The 19,115-nt window shown below is 48.7% G+C and overlaps 1 long non-coding RNA gene across 3 annotated transcripts in view; it reads left to right on the forward strand.

Annotated features, from left to right (window-relative positions):
• Positions 1-18,786, forward strand: part of LOC128094695 (uncharacterized) — a 50,240-nt gene extending 31,454 nt beyond the window's left edge. For all 3 annotated transcript variants that reach the window (XR_008213034.1, XR_008213036.1, XR_008213035.1), the window contains exon 3: positions 12,953-18,786. This is a non-coding gene — a long non-coding RNA (uncharacterized LOC128094695). The remainder of the gene's footprint in view (positions 1-12,952) is intronic.
• The last annotated feature ends 329 nt before the right edge of the window (positions 18,787-19,115 follow it).

Below are 19,115 nucleotides of genomic sequence, written 5' to 3' on the forward strand. Positions count from 1 at the left end.
TCCAATATGACAGGGACCAGTAGCAGCAGTAGACTGGGATGAGACACAGCATGACCCACAGCCTTGTGGCTCTGGGAGGGGCTCCCATGGGGCTCGGGTGTGAAGGAATAAGAACAGCACAGGTATGAGGCAGAGCTGGAGCTGAGGCAAGCAGGTACAGAGACCATGGTACCCCCTTTGCCACTTTTCTGCAAAGGGCTCCTGCTCACGGGTGAGATAGGTCCCTCAGGTGGCTGGGAGGAGGGGGAAGAGACGCTAAGAGGAGATTCACTCCCTGCTTGAATCCCAAGGGGCAGGGACACAGGGAGGGACAGAGGTTGTTGCGGGGAGTGGGGAGTGATGCCAGATTATACTTTCTTCAATGTGAATCACCATTACCTGCTGTATTTTCCCTGGATACTGGCTGCTGGGGTCCAGACAGGTGTCACACAGCACTTGGGAGTGGAAGCAGGTGGATGTCTGTGCGTTTGAGGCCAGCCTGGTCTATATAGTGGGTTCCAGGACCCCCAGAGCTGCATAGTGAGACCCTATCTTGACCCTCCCCACAAAAGAAAGGTGGAGTGGGGGTGGGGGTATGCTTCCAACCAGAGACTGGGGGGTGGAGGAGGGTACTGTAATGATATGGGCTGTGGGAGGCTCTTGCTGGCTGGGTCAAGGTGTCATGCAGGTGACAGAAACATGCTGCAGTCATGGTGGGCTGCAGTCACTCACACCCCAGGCACTGCATCCATGTGGAAATGAGTTTATTATCATAGAAAGATAGAGAGAAAGATAAGGAAATAAGGAGAGAGAAGAAAAGAGAGGAGGGGAGAGAGGGGGCGATGGTGTACACCTCATGGAGGGGGGAGGGAGGAAGGGCAGAAGAGAGGAAAAGGGGGAGGAGTGTTCTTCTTAAAGGGAACACAGGATGGCGTCAGGAGGACATCGGGCGGGTCCCCAAGGGGTGGGTCAGAATACTAACATTCTTCTGTGAGTTACTGGTAGCGAGTGGGGGGAAGAAAGAGGGCGCTGAATTCTTGAGATTGCTTCACGCTGACAAGGGGCGAAGTGGGTGGGGGGAGTTGGAAGTCTGGGGTCACACACGGCAGGAGGTATAAGTGACAAGCAGAGTTGGCTGTCATGGTGGAGATCTCAGGCATGGAGATCTAAGGCATCTATTCCTTGAGGATGCTAGGAGAAAAAAAAAAAAAACTAGATTGTTACCCTTGGTCTTATGAGCTGGGCCAGCCATGGGAAGAGTGATAAGTCCCAGAGAGAATGTGTACAGAAGTGCCCTGGATGTACAGAAGAGGCAAGGGTGAATGAGTGAGACATGAGAGCAGATATGCCCTTTATTGGGACATCTTGGAAAACCAGGTTCCAGTTGCTGGGCAGGTGCCCGCCTGAGCCTGCAGAGGTGGTACCAGCAGTGAATTGAGGGATGGCGTGTTCTTTAGGAGTGCAGGAGCCATCGCATCTGACCCTTCTCTGGAGGTGGCATGCATCCATCCCAGTTGGCATCCTGGGAGCTGGTGCCAGCTGGTGCGGGGGCTGGCGTATCTGGAGAGCACCTTGTCCCAGGCAGGAGGAGCAAAACTGCAAAATATGCTTGAAAATGGGTGAGGTCAAAATGGGCTCTGGAGACCGTTAAGTTTTCATCAGACCAGATTTCTTGATACAGTAGCAGAACTTTCCCCAGGAATCTGTAGGTATCTGTAAGACAGCTGGCATAGATTTACATCATAGCAAAAGGGTTAAAAGTCCATAGAAATTTAAGGACTCTTAAGAACTGTTTGTAGTCAATGCTGTATCTGTTTATCAAAACTGCATTTATCAATATTAAAACTTTGAACCTCCAGAGTTCTATCTGAAACTAAACCTGTACCATGAAGTCTGTAAATGAGGCATACCTGTCTGTATTTTTTGTTTGTCTGTTTGTTTTTCAAGACAGGGTTTCTCTATGTAGCTTTGCGCCTTTCCTGGAACTCACTTGGTAGCCCAGGCTGGCCTCAAACTCACAAGAGATTCACCTGGCTCTGCTTCCCGAGTGCTGGGATTAAAGGTGTGTGCCACCACCGCCCAGCAACCTGTTTGTATTTTTATCAGGAAACTTATTAATGAGCTATCAAGGTGCTTGTAGTCTTGGGATTGGGGCTGTTAAACTGGTACCCTAGTCATCAAACACCATCAGATCTGAGAAGGATAAATTTTAGAATTAGTGAGACAGCTTTCCAGCTACCTAGGCAGCAATCTCAAGTCTCTCTATGGTTATTGGGGGACAGAAGCCCCAAAGACAGCAGTTGTTCAGCTGATAGGCCCAGAAGATCTGACAGATTGTTTTCTGTGAAGTAGAAATTTGGAGAGGTCATCTTACCTGTCTTGGCAGAGAGGACAATCGATCCCTATTGCTCCTCTTATTCACAGTCTGGACAGGATCTCAGCTTTTCGCTGTGTGGCTGGCCTTGCCATAAGCTCCCAGATGGAAGTTCTTCTGTGGCCATCCATCTTCTTGGAGAAGATACAGGATACTGCCAGGAGCTGACATGTCTCTTCATCATAAAAAGCTTTTATATTAAATACCATATTCTCAGATCTCTACAGGTGTTTGAGGACTGGGGGAACAAAATATGTTAGATGTGAATATGCAGGTTTCCCAGTTAGTTACAGATTAATGAAGTTAGCAAGGACAGGGAGGTTTACATTCTTATGCCTGAATAGACCTTGAGTAAGGAGATGTAGTTGGAAGTTTTCCTGGTCCCGCCTGGCTCCCACAGCCCCACAATCCCAAGCCCTGTGGTCCCGCAGCTGCTTGGACCTAAATAAACACACAGAGGCTTATATTATTTTTAAACTATGGCCATGGCAGGCTTTTTGCTAGCTAGCTCTTACATCTTAAATTAACCCATTTCTATAAATCTATACTTCGCCACGTGGCTTGTGGCTTACCGGTACTTTACATCCTGCTTCTCCTGGTGGTGGCTAGCAGTGTCTCCTCTGCTGTGTCTTTCTCTTTCCTCTCTCTCTAGTTGGAATGTCCCGCCTAACCTTATTCTGCCTCACCATTGGCCAAACAGCTTTATTTATCAACCAATCAGAGCAACACATATTCACAGCATACAGAACGACATTACCCATCAAGGAGAGACATTTTTTAAGGTGTTGGCAGTGATATCTGAATCTGTTACTATTTTTAAGGCCCTGTAGTTGTAGTCCTGATCTTTATTATTTTTATTATATTTATTATAATCCTGAATGATTTATATAGAAACAATAATTTCTCAAGGTTATATACTACCTCTTTCGTTCTGCATAAAGAAGGTAAAGTGTCTTATTGCAATATTGGGTCCAGTTTCCTGGTATATCAATAGGCATTTGGTAGCATTGGTCCCCTATGCCCTGCCTTCTAACCTGTCTTGGGAACAGGGAACACAGGACGACGTACTCTCCTCCATAACTGCTTCAGGCTGAGACGGAGCGCAGATGGTCAGAGCCCCGGGAGGCAGGCAATGGGGAATTTATCAGAAGTATGTGCTTATCTGACCTGGCTGTAGAGACAGGAAAGAGTTACGTTCGGCTGGACTGGTCCACATCACATAGACAAGAGTCTCTGCTGGCATCTGTAGCTGGGAAACCTGGCGGCTGCTTCAATGTGTCTGCCAGCCTGCTGAAATATAAACTAGAGAAAAAAGTTAAAATTTATGAGTTTATTTGGAACCTTTAGGCCCATGGTCTTAGTAATTGGAGACCAGGAGAGAGAAAAATGCCACTCTCAGGAATAGATAGGTGAGGAAAACTCACTTATCTGGGGTTCTTTTGACCTCTCTGAAGTGGATTCAATGGCCTCTTTTGATCTTCTGAGGTTTATATGAATTCTTATTTTATAAAAGAACATAAAAGTTTGATATAGGGCTTAAGAACACTGCCTGTTCTTCCAGAGGTCCTGAGTTCAATTCCCAGCACCCACATGGTGGCTCACAACCATCTGTAATGAGATCTGGCTCCCTCTTCCGGCCTGCAGGGATACATGCAGACAGAACACTGTATACATAATAAATAAATAAATCTTTTTTAAAAAAAGTTTGATATATTAGTATTATCAATCAGTATTGAAATCCAAATTATAGAAAAGGGAGGTGATGGATAGCTAACCAAGGAAAACTTAATATCCTGAGCTTGTGACCCAAACAGTATCAGAATTGTATTAATGTTAAAATCTGAAATTTTAAAATCTTAATATAATGATATCACCTGCATGTGGTTTCACTGACGCCCTGGAGGGGAGTGCATGCACCTCTGAGCCCTGCCCATATGAGCAACCACGGAGACATGAACTCCAAGCCGCAACTGGACCTCCCCCCCCCCCCAGATGGCTAGAGTGCCAGGCACCCCGCCCATGCTCGAGCCACTGACAGGAAGTGACTTTTTGCTGCCCTTAATTAGATGGCAGTGAAGTCATATGACCTGTCTGTCTTTGACCTTAGCAAAGATGGCACCTGACCACGTGTTCACTTTTTTTTTTTTTTTTTGTAGACAAACTGAACAGATAAGGAACAGATAAATTGAAGCATTTAAAGTTAGTCAGAAACAAGTTTGTGGGGCCACCTCCTGAGCCCAGCAGCAGCAGCAGCAGCAGCGGCAGAGGGAAGGCGAGCTGCCAGAGGTGGGAGAGGCTTGTCTCCAAGAGGCTCACCCCTAGCGGTGTCTGTGGTGGCAGCAGCAGGAGGGAGAAGGTGAAGGGACCAGGTCGCTGCAGAGGAGAGGGATGAGGGGCAGTTTTTAAGGGTGCACGTGCGGAGGAACTGCTAAAAGAGCATGGGGGAGCGGGCAATAAGGAAGGAGTTGGGTCGGAGAGGGTAGGCTCATTTTCCACAGTGAGGTACAAGGTCCAGCAGACGGACCTCCAGGGTCTCAGAGGGTCAGTGAGGACCAGTAACTGCTCAAGATAGCCAGTGGACTATCATAGCCAAGGCTATGGGCCGTGGAATGAGTGGCTGCAGGTGTCGCCATATGCCGTCACACAGGAAGAGGGGCCGGAGGGCTTACAGCCCAAGACACGTGGTGCTGGTACCGGAACTTCAGGAGACCGTGGTCGACAGACAAGAGCATCCTCATTTGTGGGAAATGGCCAGAGGGAAGGGGGGAACCTTACCGATCCCAGGGGTCCTCCAGTGGGAAAAATGGTGGGCGGTACAGGGTCCCAGTGTTTCTCAGACTGCCCGCAGGCAGGAGAAAGCGGTGGCAGGGCCTGCCGATGTCACTGGCGCCAATGTAATGATAGGGGGCCCGGGAGGCCCTGGCTGGCCGGGCCAAGGTGTCCCGTGGGTGATGGAAACAAGCTGGGCAGATGTGGCAGTGGGCTGCGGCACGTGAACAGTCACCCATTCCCCCAGGCACTGCATCCACGTGGAAATGAGTTTATTATCATAGAAGACAGAGAGATAAGGAAAGAGGGAGAGAGAAAGAAAAGGGGGGGGGGAGGACAAGGGTGCACGCCTCATGACGGGGAAGGGCAAAAGAGAGGAAAAGGGGGAGGAGTGTTCTTCTTAAAGGGAAGGCAGGATGGTGTCAGGAGGACCCAGGTGGGTCCCCAAGGGGCGGGTCACAATGCTAACAGGTATCCCTCAAGACTGCACCTGATCAGGTTCAGGCTCTTGGATTAGAGCTGGTCAGGGGTTTTGAGAAGGGCCAGAGCCTTGAAGTTGCATCCCGGTGCATGTTTGCGGTCTCTAGGCGTGAGACCACGGTGGAAAGGGTATTCAGATGAAAGAGCTGTAGTGGTGGGAGGCACTGGACTTCTGGGGAGATTTGGAGGGAAGAGAGGCAGGACAAGATGCTGGAGGTCTAAAACAAAAACAGGAGTCAGGCGGTGGTGGCACACGCCTTTAATCCCAGCACTCGGGAGGCAGAGCCAGGTGAATCTCTTGAGTTCGAGGCCAGCCTGGTCTCCAGAGCAAGATCCAGGACAGCCAGGGCTACACAGAGAAACCCTGTCTCAGGAAAAAAAAAAAAAAAAAAAAAGGAAAAATCTAAATACATGTAAGACTCCTCCTTTCTAGGGGGAACACTGACTATCTCTAAATTGGTTTGTTTTGCATACTTGAGTTAAAGGTCTGCATACAGACACGTGTAAAAGTCACAAATGGGCTTCCTGGTTTAGTTAGAATGTTAAAGGATTCACAAAGGATGTTATAGGGGCTGGAGAGCTGGTTCTGTGGTTAAGAACACTTTCATTCTTGGTGAGGACTAGGGTTCAGTTCCCAGCACCCACCTGGAGGCTCACAACCATCCATAACTCCAGATCCTGAGGGCTTTGGCTCCTTCTTCTGGCCTCTGTAGGAACTAGGTGTGCACACACATACACTCTGGCAGAGAGCACTCACAGAAAATAAAAGTAAGTACACCCACAAATAAATTCTTAAGTTGGTAATTCACAGTAGTTAATAAGATTTCTAAAGACTACACATGAGTTCAAAGCCGGTACTAAAAATAAGAAATCTATTTTGAAAATACTTTAGAGGCTATAACAAAGCGAAGATAAACTCTGGGAATAACTTTCTACTAAATTCTACATCAAAGGGAACTATCATGTCCTGTCTTAAAGACAGAGGGGGAGAGAGAGGGCTTCCAGCTATACTGAAGTTTCCCCATTTGTAACCAGGCATGGTGGCACACACCTTTGATCCCAGGGAGGCAGGTGGATCTCTGTGAGTTCAAGGACAGCCAGAGATACATAGAGAGACCCTATCCCATATATGTGTCCAATATATATTATTTATATTTATATGTATTTTCTCATTTGGAAAGGCCATGTGGCCTCAGGAAGCCACACTCACATGGACCGTGGTCATCTCTCTTTCTTTTTTCCACTTTCACACTTAAGCCTGTGTGACCCTGTCTTTATTTCACAAGCCGGTCCTAAAATTCCTTTCAGGACTGAAGCCTTGAATCCCAGTTTGTCCTGAATCAGGTCCCTAAAGCTTAGGGGAATTCTTCCGGCTGCTGCGGGTGACAAGGTGGAATGGGGTCTCTGTCCCCCCGGGGCTAACATTCCTGGGTGGTCCTGCTGAGATCCATCTGGTTGATAGGTTTCCCCACCCTGCTCCTGTCTGCCCACCCCCCATCCCCGCCTGCTCAGCTTGGCTTGAGTGTTAACCTTGGGTTCCTTTGCTTTTGTTTCTCTGCCCAGAGATCCACCGAGTGCCAATAGCACCAAAACTAGGAATCCCCTACCAGTGGTTCTCAACCTTCCTGATGCTGAGACCCTTCAACACAGTTCCTCATGTTGTGCTGACCCCAAAACCATAAAATCATCTTTGTTGCCACTTTATCACTGTAATTTGGCTGCTGTTGTGAATCATAATGTAAAATATCTGTGGTTTCTGATGGGCTTGGGGGTCGCGCCCCATGTGTTGAGAACCACTGCCATAGAATCTTCTATACTTGGTTCCTGGGTCATAATAATAAATAGTACATGGCTTTGAGGCAGACATCATCCTAAGACCCGATACCCCACACATCTGAAGCCAGTCTCTTGCCTCTAGAGAGCAGCCCAGGACCCAACGGAAAGGCTTCCCGGATGCAGCCTGTTCAGAATACCTGCCTTCCGGCATACTTCCTCCAAACCTGGAGTCTCATGATCATTGTCTGCGCCTCTGCTTATCTGCCATCTTCGACACTGTAGAGCTAGCAGCTTCCGGGGCGAGGGAGGAGGTGGAGGGTTGGAGTGGGGCGAGGGGAGACACTCTGACAACCTCTTCCCCTTTGATGGTCTCAAGAAGAACTGAGTTCTACAACATGTAAACATAGGCAGTACAAGGATTTTTGTTGTTGTTTTTTCAAGACAGGGTTTCTCTGTGTAGTTTTGGTATCTGTCCTGGAACTCACTCTGTAGCACAGGCTGGCCTCAAACTCACAGAGATCTGCCTGCCTCTGCCTCCCGGGTGCTGGGATTAAAGGTGTGTATCACCACCTCCTGGCGAGGATTTAAATCACTACTGCCTCTTTAAAACAAACAAATGAACAGACAGGTTTTACAAGGCCCACAGCTTAGCCAAATCTGTGTACAATACAGTTCTAGGGGCTGAAGAGATGGCTCAGCGCCGTCTGTAAACCCAATTCCAGGGGATCTGATGTCTCTTCTGGCCTCCAGACTCACCAGGCACACCCATGGTGCCCAGATATACATCAGGCAAAGCACCTGTACGTGTAGAATTTAAAAAGAAGATACAACTCTAAATATTTTTTTAATTTAAAAAATATTTATCTTATGTGTCTGAATGTACACATTACATGAGTGTCTAGGAGTTACAGATGGTCATGAGTCACCCTTGTGGGTGCTGGGAATTGAACCTGGGTCCTCTATGAGAACAGCAAATATTCTTAACCACTGAGCCATCCCTCCAGTCCCCTATTTATTTATTTTTTATTTTTTGGTTTTTCGTGGCAGAGTTTCTGTAGCCTTGGCTATACTAGAATTAGCTCCGTAGAGTAGGCTGGCCTCAAACGCAGAGATCCACCTGCCTCTGCCTCCTGAGTATTGGAATTAAAGGCGTGCGCCACTGCCACCTGAGTATGGGTTGGTTGTTTTTTTTATTTTTGTTTGAGAGAAAGAGAAAAAAAAAAAGAATATGAAGTTGGATGGGTAGGGAAGGAGTTGGGGAAGGGGAAAGTATATGATCAAAATACATTGTATGAAAAGAGATTTTTTTTTTAATGAAATCAGTCCTTTGAATGAGAGAGGGCAGCATATTGTCAGCTACTGTTCCAAATTGGAAATGGAGGAAAATCCTGTTAGAAGGATCAAAGCATGTTGTAGAAAGAGGCTGAAAAACTCTGCAAGGTCTAATATCGGTACCCTGAGATAAAATTAATGTGCGAGTCTGATTATAGCACTAAGGTTTTCTTTTCTACTTTTTCCTTTTTTTAGACAAAGTTTCCCTATGTAGACCAGGCTGGCCTATATCTCAAAGATCCACCTGCCTCTGCTTACAGAGTGCTAGGACCAAGGACACAGGCCTCATGTGTTTGTTACATAGTCTGTTTCCTCTCAGACTGGCCCTGCATCCCTGTCTTGGTTAGGGTTACTATTGCTATGATGAAACACCACGACAATGCTGGATGATAGTGGTGCCTTTAATCCCAGCACTCGGGAGGTTAGAGGCAGGCGGATCTTTGAATTAAGGACAGCCTTGGTCTACAGAGTTCCAGGACAGCAAGGGCTTCACAGAGAAACCCTGTCCCAAAAAACAAAACCAAACAAACACAAAAAGAAGCCGGGCAGTGGTGGTGCACACCTTTAATCCCAGCACTTCGGAGGTACAAGCAGGAGGGGTCTCAACCCACAGGTTGAGAACCACTGCTCTAGGAAGGAGGAGGAGGTTGGGAAGGCAGACTTTAGCCTCTCTCTGCTTGTCTGGTGACTGCTGCCAGAAATCAACGTGATCTTGAATTTTAATCAGGTTTCATGAAATTTCATCACATAACCCTCACGTGTGTCTGCACACACCCCCAAAAAATACGAAAAAAATTAAATCCAACTAGGTATTAAAGACTTTAGACACATTCATTAGTCACAAAACTGAAAATTTTGTGATAAAACCTAAGGATATCCAGGGTCCTGAGTATTCATTCACTCACTCACTCACTCACTCACTCACTCACTCACTCACAGGTATCCAAGTCTTTCCCAGGTACATGGCCTTCCCAAACAGCAGTCTAGCCCCTTGTCCTCACAAAGCCCTGGTTCTAATGGACTAGATGGCAGAGCATTGAGGGCTTTTAGAAGGTACAGCCAGGGGTTGACTGCAAACACACTGGGAACAGAGAATTAAAACCGGAAGGGATGACCCAGGGTCTCTGGAAGAGGAGGTCAGGGAAAGCATCCTTCACCCCAAATATAAAGGGCCCACACCTGAAGAAAGGGTCTATGCAGAGAACACAGCTTCAAGGGCACTGTGGGAATGGGGTTCAGGTCCATCCTGAACCAAACAGGATGGACACGCCCCCGCCCACACACCGAGGCTGGATGATGAACACAACGCACAGACCCAGTATTGATGAGTGTTTTCACTTTCCTTCTAAGCCTGGCTTTTAACCCACTGGAACTCAGCCGCCACAGCCCAGCGGACTACTAAAGAAATAACGATTCTCTGCTGCTGAAAGGGGAATGTTGCTCAGATTTTATTCATAGGCAGTCAGAGACTCTTCCAGCCTTGGACTTGGACAAAGTAGCCCACGTTCATATAGGCCGTGAGATTATAAATTAGGAAATAGCCACTAATTCACTTATGAACTAGGGGCTGAAGGGAGCGGTAGAGAGATGATACACGCCAGTAGGTCCCTGCTGCTCTGGAATATCAACCAGGAAAACACGGCTCTACATGGAAGAAACCTTGAATACATATGCCTACCTCTGAACACACAGTGAATGATGCTCTTGATGTCTAAATGCTAGAGAGGGTTTATTCTACTTCACACACAGCACTGTAAGGCCTGAACTGGGTCTCCCTCCTCTCTGCATTGTGTCCTCACGGCGGGGTGGGAGGGTGGGTGGTGGGTGGGTGTGAGCATTTAATGGTGGAGGTGCATCAGAGTCCTTCACCTAACTCCACTCTGCAGAGAGGCGGTGTGTGCTGGATAACCCAAAGCGGTCAGTCTCAGCCCAGGCTCTTGGGGCTCTTACCATGAACATGGCCCTGTGGGAGTCAGGCAGGCTGAGGAAGCCATGGGATCCTCACAGAGGGATGAGTACCTGGAAGCCCTGGCTCCAGACCTCTGTCCCAGACTCTACCCCAAGTAACCCTCCAGGGCTGGAATTGGACTTCCTGTTAGGGCTGACAGGGAACAAGGCTTTATTGGCATGTGTAAGCAGCCTGCCCACTGCCATGACAGCTACATGTAAGCTGGGTCCTCTGGCCATCTCTTTCTGCTGAGACTCAGTGTGGAGAGCAGAGCTGGATGGGTGCCCAGGCTCTCGGCCTACTGCTCTGGTGGACTTCTAAGAAACATGTCCTCTTGGCAACTGCTTGTACTCAGGGGTCCAGTTTAGTGAAATCTCACAGCCAGGCAAATGGTAACAGACTGCTGATTTGGGATGCCTTGCTGTCGCAAGGTCAGGTCGTTGATCATACTTAAGGTTACCTTATAGCCACGACAATGGCCATTTGCCTTGTGTCCTCTAATACGGAAACTAAGACATGGAAAACACAGTGCTGCATTAGTCACAGGCAGCAGATATAATGAAGCACAGGATGCTACAGCTTTAGCTGTAACTCCTCTGCCCCAAAGCCTTATTAGGTGTCTGGGGACCAGAGAGAGATGGCTGAGATCCGTGAACATGGACTACTCCCATTCAGTCCCCTCCCCTTCCCTCACAAACCGTGGCACAACCCTCACTCCGAGTCACAAAAACCATAGTCCAAGAGCGGGGCTCTCTTTCCCTCACCTGCTTGAGAGCTGACACTGGAATCTACAGACTGTGCCTCTTCAATAACCAGAACCTGGAAATGAACACGAGGAGGAGGCTCGGCATGGCTGTCTGAGGGCAGATGCCGGGGGTATCAGTGTAAGCCCTTCAAACATTCATGTCCAAGGGGAGCAACTGAGTTTACATGTTTGTGATCAGTGAGTGACCCCTCCTCCCTTCCTACCCCACTGTGGGGGAAACTCTTTATCAATGGTGTGAAAAATGGAGAAACATTCTTGGCCAAAGTTACTAAGCCATTAAAAAAAGCCAGCAGAAAACAGAAATGCAAAGGAGTTAAGAAGAGCCTGGGGTCCAAATCAAATGCATAGTCAATCCTCAGAATTCGTGGGGAACGGAATTCAGGAGCTTAGCACACCCCCCAAACTGTGGAAGCTCTTGAAGTCCCATGTTAAACAGGGTATAGTGTTTGCATGGAGCTCAACACATCCCTCACCTGCTCCAGTCACTTCTGATACTTAATACCAATACTGTCTAGACAACAGACATACGTGTAAAGTGAGGAATGGCGGCCGGAGTCACATTGTCCATTGGGCGGAATGTGTTCCTAAATAGTTTTGAGCTGCATGCATCCAGTCTGCTTCCTTATCAATGCGGACTCTCTGTAGCCCACTTCTGCAGCCTCTAACGTGCATCACTTTGTCACCCGCGTATATGCGCACAGACACATAGATACATTTACCGTGTGCAGTGTGATGTGAGAGCGCCTATTAATAATCAAGATGAGAATAGAAGAACCCCCATTCTCCTCAGCCAAGCTACCAAGGCGGGTGGATTAGATGACAAATTGCCGTCATTGAAACCCCTGCATGTTGTGGATTCTGACATTGCGGAATGACACAAACGCGTTCATCTGTTTCTGGCACAGTGTGCTCCAACGCAGCCATGTGCCAATCCATCGACTCGAGGTGGGGCCAACCCTGCCTGCCTGCCTTTCTAAAAGTCATCTAGAGATGCATAGCTTTTCCTTTTTCCTTGCTTTTAGCTACTTCTCTTTCTTCCAGGCACTGGGAATGGCCTGGTCCTGCGTTCTTCCACACTCTGGGCTTCTTCGCTCTTTTCTGAAGCTCCTCCCCCTCCCTTCCCAGTAAAGCTGCTTGTCTGCCCTGTGGTTGGTGTGCCCTGCTGACCTCCAAGTCGGACTCACATCCCTGGCTCCTCCCTTCCTCGGCTACATCTCCCTTTCCAGGCAGCCGCCAAGATTTCCATTTGAATGCCCTGCTCTGTCCTTTCTATTTTTTAAACATATTTAAAAATTTTCATTTTATGTATGGGTGTTTCACCCGCATATAAGTCTGTGTGCCGCTTGTATACCTGCCTGAGGCACATGCAGGCCAAGAGAAGACATTGTAGACACCGGAAATAAACTTACAGAGGGTTGTCAGCTGCCATGTGGTGCTGGGAACCAAACCTGGGTCCTCCGGAAGAACAGCCAGTGCTCTTAACCACTGAGCCATCTCTAAGGTTCCTTTCTTTTTCTTTTTCTGACAGGATCTCACTGTGTAGCCCTGGCTGGCCTTGAACTTGCTATGGACATTAGGCCGACCTTGGAGTCACAGAGATGTGCCTGCTAGTCTGGCATTAAAAGGGTGTATTACCACCTCAGGCCAGCCCCTGTATTTGATTCCCAGCACTGGAGAGGGATTCAGAAGACAAAGAAATCTAATGGAAAGCAGAAAATACAGCTACACTTTGGAATCATTGAGACCTTTGTTCAAATGATGGTAAACCCCGTTCACAAATTCTAATTTAATTGTTCTGTAATGGAATGCAAGCATGGGCAACTTTTAATCACCTACTGGTGCTAAAACTAGGCGGTTGTCATGGTTAAGGGTGTCAGTTGGAAAGACTCTAGAATCTCTGGTGACAGGTCACAGGCACACCTGTGAGGGCTTATCTACATGGGGGCAGCCTCGGAGAATGTCTGGAGATATTATCTTGGTCACTTAGTACAAGTGACAAGACCGGTCTCCAGTGTGGGTGGAACTGCCCCCTGGCCAGGACTTCCAGGACCGTGCAGATGGAGAAAGCACACTTGGCACTGTGGACTGTGGGGGTCACGTGACCAGCTGTGACCTTCCCACTGTCATGGACTCCACCTTTGAACGTGAACCGGATAAACACGCTGTCCCTTAAGTTGCTTTTCTCAGGACTCTGCTAATGGGCCCCCGCTCTGCAGACCTCAGCACACAACTGCCCCTTCAGCTCCTCTAGCCCTTCCCCCCTCCAGTGATGGGCCGTTCCAACCGTCTGACTCTGGCACCCACTTTCACTCCCCCCTGTTACTCATCCCGCTCCGCTATGGGACCCCTTCCATCTCTACCCATTCCAACCTGGCCACAGTTCTCCCTTGGTGAGGGGTTGTCGGGGTGGATGGTATGATTAAGGTACATGTCTCTTTTTCATTAAGTGAATTCTCTCAAATAGAGAAAAAAGAAACTGGGGTCTTATATGTCTAACTCTACTTCCTTCATTAAAGAATTCCAATATATCACCCAACCGTATAGTCTCATCTTCCCTGATTATATATGGATATTATATATCACCTTCATATATATATATATATATATGAAGACCTCAGGTCAGGGTCCTCAGCTGCAGCCGCTAAGAGTACTCCCTGTGTGCATGCACTATACCCCCTTAAAAAAGCAAGCTCCCTCATTTCCCCGTCTCCTCCGCAGCTTCTCCCCCAGAGGCCAGCTTCTGTACCCTCTCCCCCTTCCCTTCTCCCCCAGTAAATCTCCCACATGAACTCTGTGTATGGTGTGACTCTCTCTGGCCACTAAACTACAGCACACAGCACCCAGGTCATCCAGAAGACGGGGAGAGTCTCCACAAGGGAGAGTGCCCCCAAGGGAGAGTGCTCATGTCCGTAATAGAGGCAGGAGGGAAGGCATTAGGATGAGTCCTGGAAGTGTGGTGCTCTCAGGGTTGCCCAGCCTGGGTGGAAGGAGCCTCCTTCAGGGCTATCTCAGGCAACTCTTTTGTAGTTACGAAGAGTGTGCCTAGGACTGGGAAGAAGAGATCCCCTCTGTAAACACACAGGAAGGAGGGAATAGTCCATGGGCCCAGGGTCGCCTGGCAGAGCAGGACCTGCGGTAGAACACTGTAGGGAACCTTGGAGTCGCCTCAAGACACCCCAAGACCAAGTTCTCAGCACCAAGGAGATTTATTTGCCCCAGAGGGACAGAGGGCAGGGATAAGAGACAAAGACAAGAGATAGAGGACCGGGGAGAAGGGGAAGGGGTGTTTGTCCTGGAGGGGAACAAAGGACTGCCTCTGGATAGAGAGGAGACAGGCTTGGCACATATGAAAATGGTGGTTTATAAAGGTAAAAGGGGGAAACCCCGTGTTAAGATGAGGTGTTCAGTTTTCATTGGGCATGTTAATTAGGGCAGCCAAAGGGGACTTTTGATTGCTGAGCTCCAACACTTTGATAGTTGGACCTTGGTAGTCAGCCTCAGGAGGAGGAAGGCCAAATAAGAGACTAGGCCTTGGTGGCTAGCTTTAAGAATGTAGTCTGTTTTTAGAAAGGCAGAGGGAGTGGAGAGAAGGGCAAGGCCTGCCAGAGCCATGTTTGCCATGCTTGGTCTGGCTAGAGTCCCTTCATACACGACTACGTGACTGTGCTTGATGCCACGAACTCTGCTTCAAAATGGCTACATTGGTCCATGCTATCAGTGTAATTCACCGCACCAGGAACTGTTAAGACAAAACGGGATCTGGGGCAAGATCTCACCGTAAAGGCCAGCCTTGGGCAGGAAGCTCAGCCAGCTCCCTCCTCTCACCCATGGATTTACGTATATGGATGAAAAAAACCTGCAGACCACAACTGTTCAAAGGCATTTTACACGTGAAACACGTCCTGCCCAATCTCCCATCAGGATTCCAACTTCACGTGGATGACTGATGTCTAGGCAGCACCGGCGTTTGACCAGAGAAGCAATTTGCACGAGAGAGAAGATGTGTTTAGAACTCTGTGTAGTCACTGTACCATTTTAACAGGATTCCGTTTTCGGTTTTGTTTTTTTGGTTTTGTTGTTTTGGTTTTTCAGGACAGGGTTTCTCTGTGTAGAGGATTCTGAACACCTACAAGCTTTTGCTGTGTAGGGAGTGCTTGAACTCTGTTCCCCATGGATCCTGAGGTACAGTTTGTATTTAATCCAGAATCTACGTCTTTCTTAACCCCTTTGCAATTCTGACCCCCAATATTGAATTCTGTTCCCAAGCTGATGTCTTTTTTTTTTTTTTTTAATGATTTTTCGAGACAGGGTTTCTCTGTGTAACCCTGGCTGTCCTGGAATTCACTTTGTAGACCAGGCTAGACTTGAACTCACAGAGATCCGCCTGCCTCTGCCTCCCAAGGCTGGGATTAAAGGCGTGCACCACTGCCACCACTGGGCCACTGTGTGACTGGACTGGAATGGCATTCCTCCTGACTTGTGTCTTATTTGGGGATTACAGGTGTATGTGACCATGCTGCCTGTCTCTATGTCTGCATCGAGGATCTTCTCCCTAGAACCTTTACCCACTTTGCACACAGGTGAGAAAGAAACTTCCCGACTGTGGTGAGGAAAGAGAGAGGACATCACACACTGACCAAGAACAAGTAGACGGGGTGACTCTTCTTGGAGCTGAAGGAGTTGGAGATCACACACAGATACTCCCCTGCATCCTCCAGCCTGAGGGGAGCTATGGTGAGCCTGTGCTTTTCAGGGGACAGCGTCATCCTCCTGTTGAAATCCAGGGTCTTGTTATTGGAGATCCAGCTGACGTCAACTCCTGTGTAGGGTGACATGCAAGTGAGAATTGCAGCGTTCTGTCTCCCCACTCTAGTGGTCTTGACTTGGATGGTGGGCTGTGTCACAATCTCTGTGTAGAAGAAACAGAAGAGACCAAATGAGAGATGCAGCGATAGAGATCTCAGCCAGCCCCTCCCGGCTCCACGGGCACCTAATAAGGCCTTTTCAATAGGGAATTCAGGGCCGAGGCTACAGCCAGACATCTTGTGTTGGAGACCTGCCACCCATGGCCTGAGTGACCCTGATTCAGCCACTGGGTCTCTGTTTCCCTATAATAGGACACATGGCGAGTGATCATTGCCATGTCTGTGAGTTAATCTTAAACAAGGACCTGACCTTGGGATGGGGGAGCTACCCAAATCAGGGGCGTCTATTACCATTTGCCTGGGATTTCTGTGGGATGGACCCCTGATGATGAGCTGAGTACCCGCACACCTATGAGAACAGCTGGCTGATGGCCTGGGCACCCATCCAGCTCTGCTCTGTGTGCTGTTCTCAGGGGACCCAGCTTACATATGGCTGTCATGGCAGCGGGCTGGCTGCTTACACAAGCCAATAAAACTTGGGCCCTGTCAGCCCTAAAAGGAAGTCCAATCCCAGCTCTGGAGAGAAGGTCCCCAGGGTCACCTGGGGTGGAGTCTGAGACAGAGTTCTGTCTGGAGTCAGGGCTTCCTGGTGCTCACATCTGCGTGAGGAGCCCATGTTTTCCTCAACCATGCCCTGTCAGAGTCTCTCAGAGTCCTTCTCTGTGTCATGTTCATAATGACAGTTCTAAGAGTCTTGCCCGAGGCTAATGTCCTTAGCTGAGTTACCTGCTGCACATCCTCCCCTCTGCAGGACGGATTTGGGTGATGGATTTTGATCTGTTGAGGTTTAACTCCCCCATGTGTGTCCTGCACTAAATGTTCAAACCCCAATGAGGGGACTCAAGGCAGAGAGGAGGTAGGCACAGGGCAGCCCTGACACTCCTGTGTGTTAAGTGGAATGATCCCCACCCAGCACCCACAGGTCACAGAGAGTCACTTACTGTACACTTGGAGGTAGACATGTGTTATTTCACATTGGTAATATGTTCCAAATGTTTCTAGGGTGTAGATTCCTGTGTCTTCCTGGGTGACATTCTGGAGCAGCAAGGATCCGTTGGTGTACACCCTCTCCCTACCACTGTATTTACGCCCCCATTTAAGTGATTGAGAGGCTGTTTCATAATGTGCAATTTTAAATTCTTCAAAGGCGCGTTTCCCTTTATACCAGAAAAAGGCCTGAAGCTTCTCTGCCTGGTTATCAACACGTAGAAGAACATTTCCCCCTTCAGGAAGAGAGGGCGGTACAGCCTCAATAGATGGGTGGGCCACGGCGTTTGAGGTCCAGCAGGCTAAAAGGGAGGCTAGAAGAAAGGCGAGGACACCCGTCAATCTTGGGTCCCTGTGTCCTGTGCATGTGTGCTCATCACTCAGCCTTGGTATGTGGGTCGGGGTGCACCCACTCTACTTGGTGCAAGAAAGCAACATAAACCCCATTCCCACAGTGCCTCTGAAGCTGTGTCCTCTGCATGCAACTCTTTCCTCAGTTGCATGGCTCCCCCCTCATTGTCCTCACACCTCTGCTCACTCTCAGGAGTATTTTGGGGCATGGGAGGTGCCTACCCCGACCTCCTTCTCTGGAAACCCCAGGTCACACATTCCTTATTTTCTTGCTCTGTTCCCTTTGCGTTTGCAGCCAACCCCTGACTGAACCTTCTGGAAGCCCTTGCTTCTCTGTCTCCCCTCCACTAGAGTGAAGACCCTGTCGGGACTAGGGAAATGGCTCAGTGGTAAAGAGTTGCTCTTACGGAGGACCTGGGTTCAATCCCCAGCACCCACATGGCTTCTCACAGCTGTCTGTAACTCCAGTCCCAGGGGATCCAATGTCGTCTTCTAACCTTCTCTAGGAGGACACCCAGGGAGTGGCACAGACAGACATTCAGGCAAAGAGCATATGTCAAAAATAAAAATAAATAAAGCCTCAGAACAAAGGCCCCGTGAAGCCTGCTCTCTGTGGGAGGCCAGGTGCCTGGGAAGGGCTTGAACATCTGTGGATGAGAGGATGAAGGAATGAATGTGACCAGGGCCTGGGTACCCAAGTTGTTTGTTTGTTTATAGACTCCTCGGTTTGGGAGCTAATGAGTGTTTAATACCATGGGTTGGTGCTGTGGGATGGTCTGTATGTCAAATTGCTCTGATTGGTCAATAAATAAAACACTGATTGGCCAGTGGCTAGGCAGGAAGTGTAGGTGGGACTAACAGAGAGGAGAAAAAGAAAGAACAGGAAGGCGGAAAGAGACACTGCCAGCCGCCGCCATGACTAGCAGCATGTGAAGATGCCGGTAAGCCACGAGCCATGTGGCAAGGTATAGATTTATAGAAATGGATTAATTTAAGCTGTAAGAACAGTTAGCAAGAAGCCTGCCACGGCCATACAGTTTGTAAGCAATATAAGTCTCGGTGTTTACTTGGTTGGGTCTGAGCGGCTGTGGGACTGGCAGGTGAGAGAGATTTGTCCTGACTGTGGGCCAGGCAGGAAAACTCTAGTTACAGGTTGGTTTGTATTTTTTTCCATTTATTTATATATTTGCTCAGTGTGGGGCGGGGGTGGGGTGGGGAGAGGAAGGGAGGGAGGGAGAGCAAGTTTCACAAAGCCTAATTGCAATTCCAGACCATGTCCATTACTTGGCGGTGGTCACCTATGAAGTGGGAGAGGCTGAGGTCTCTGAGGCAGTGGAAAATGGAGCCAACTTTGCCCTTTTTCTCCAGGAAGAATGCTGCTCCGTGTGAACCAGTCCTCCCGGAGCAGATAAGGAAGATTCAGACAGG

The sequence above is a fragment of the Peromyscus californicus genome, unplaced genomic scaffold (assembly GCF_007827085.1).
Source record: "Peromyscus californicus insignis strain IS unplaced genomic scaffold, ASM782708v3 Scaffold_4__1_contigs__length_199733344, whole genome shotgun sequence".
Taxonomy (NCBI): domain Eukaryota; kingdom Metazoa; phylum Chordata; class Mammalia; order Rodentia; family Cricetidae; genus Peromyscus; species Peromyscus californicus.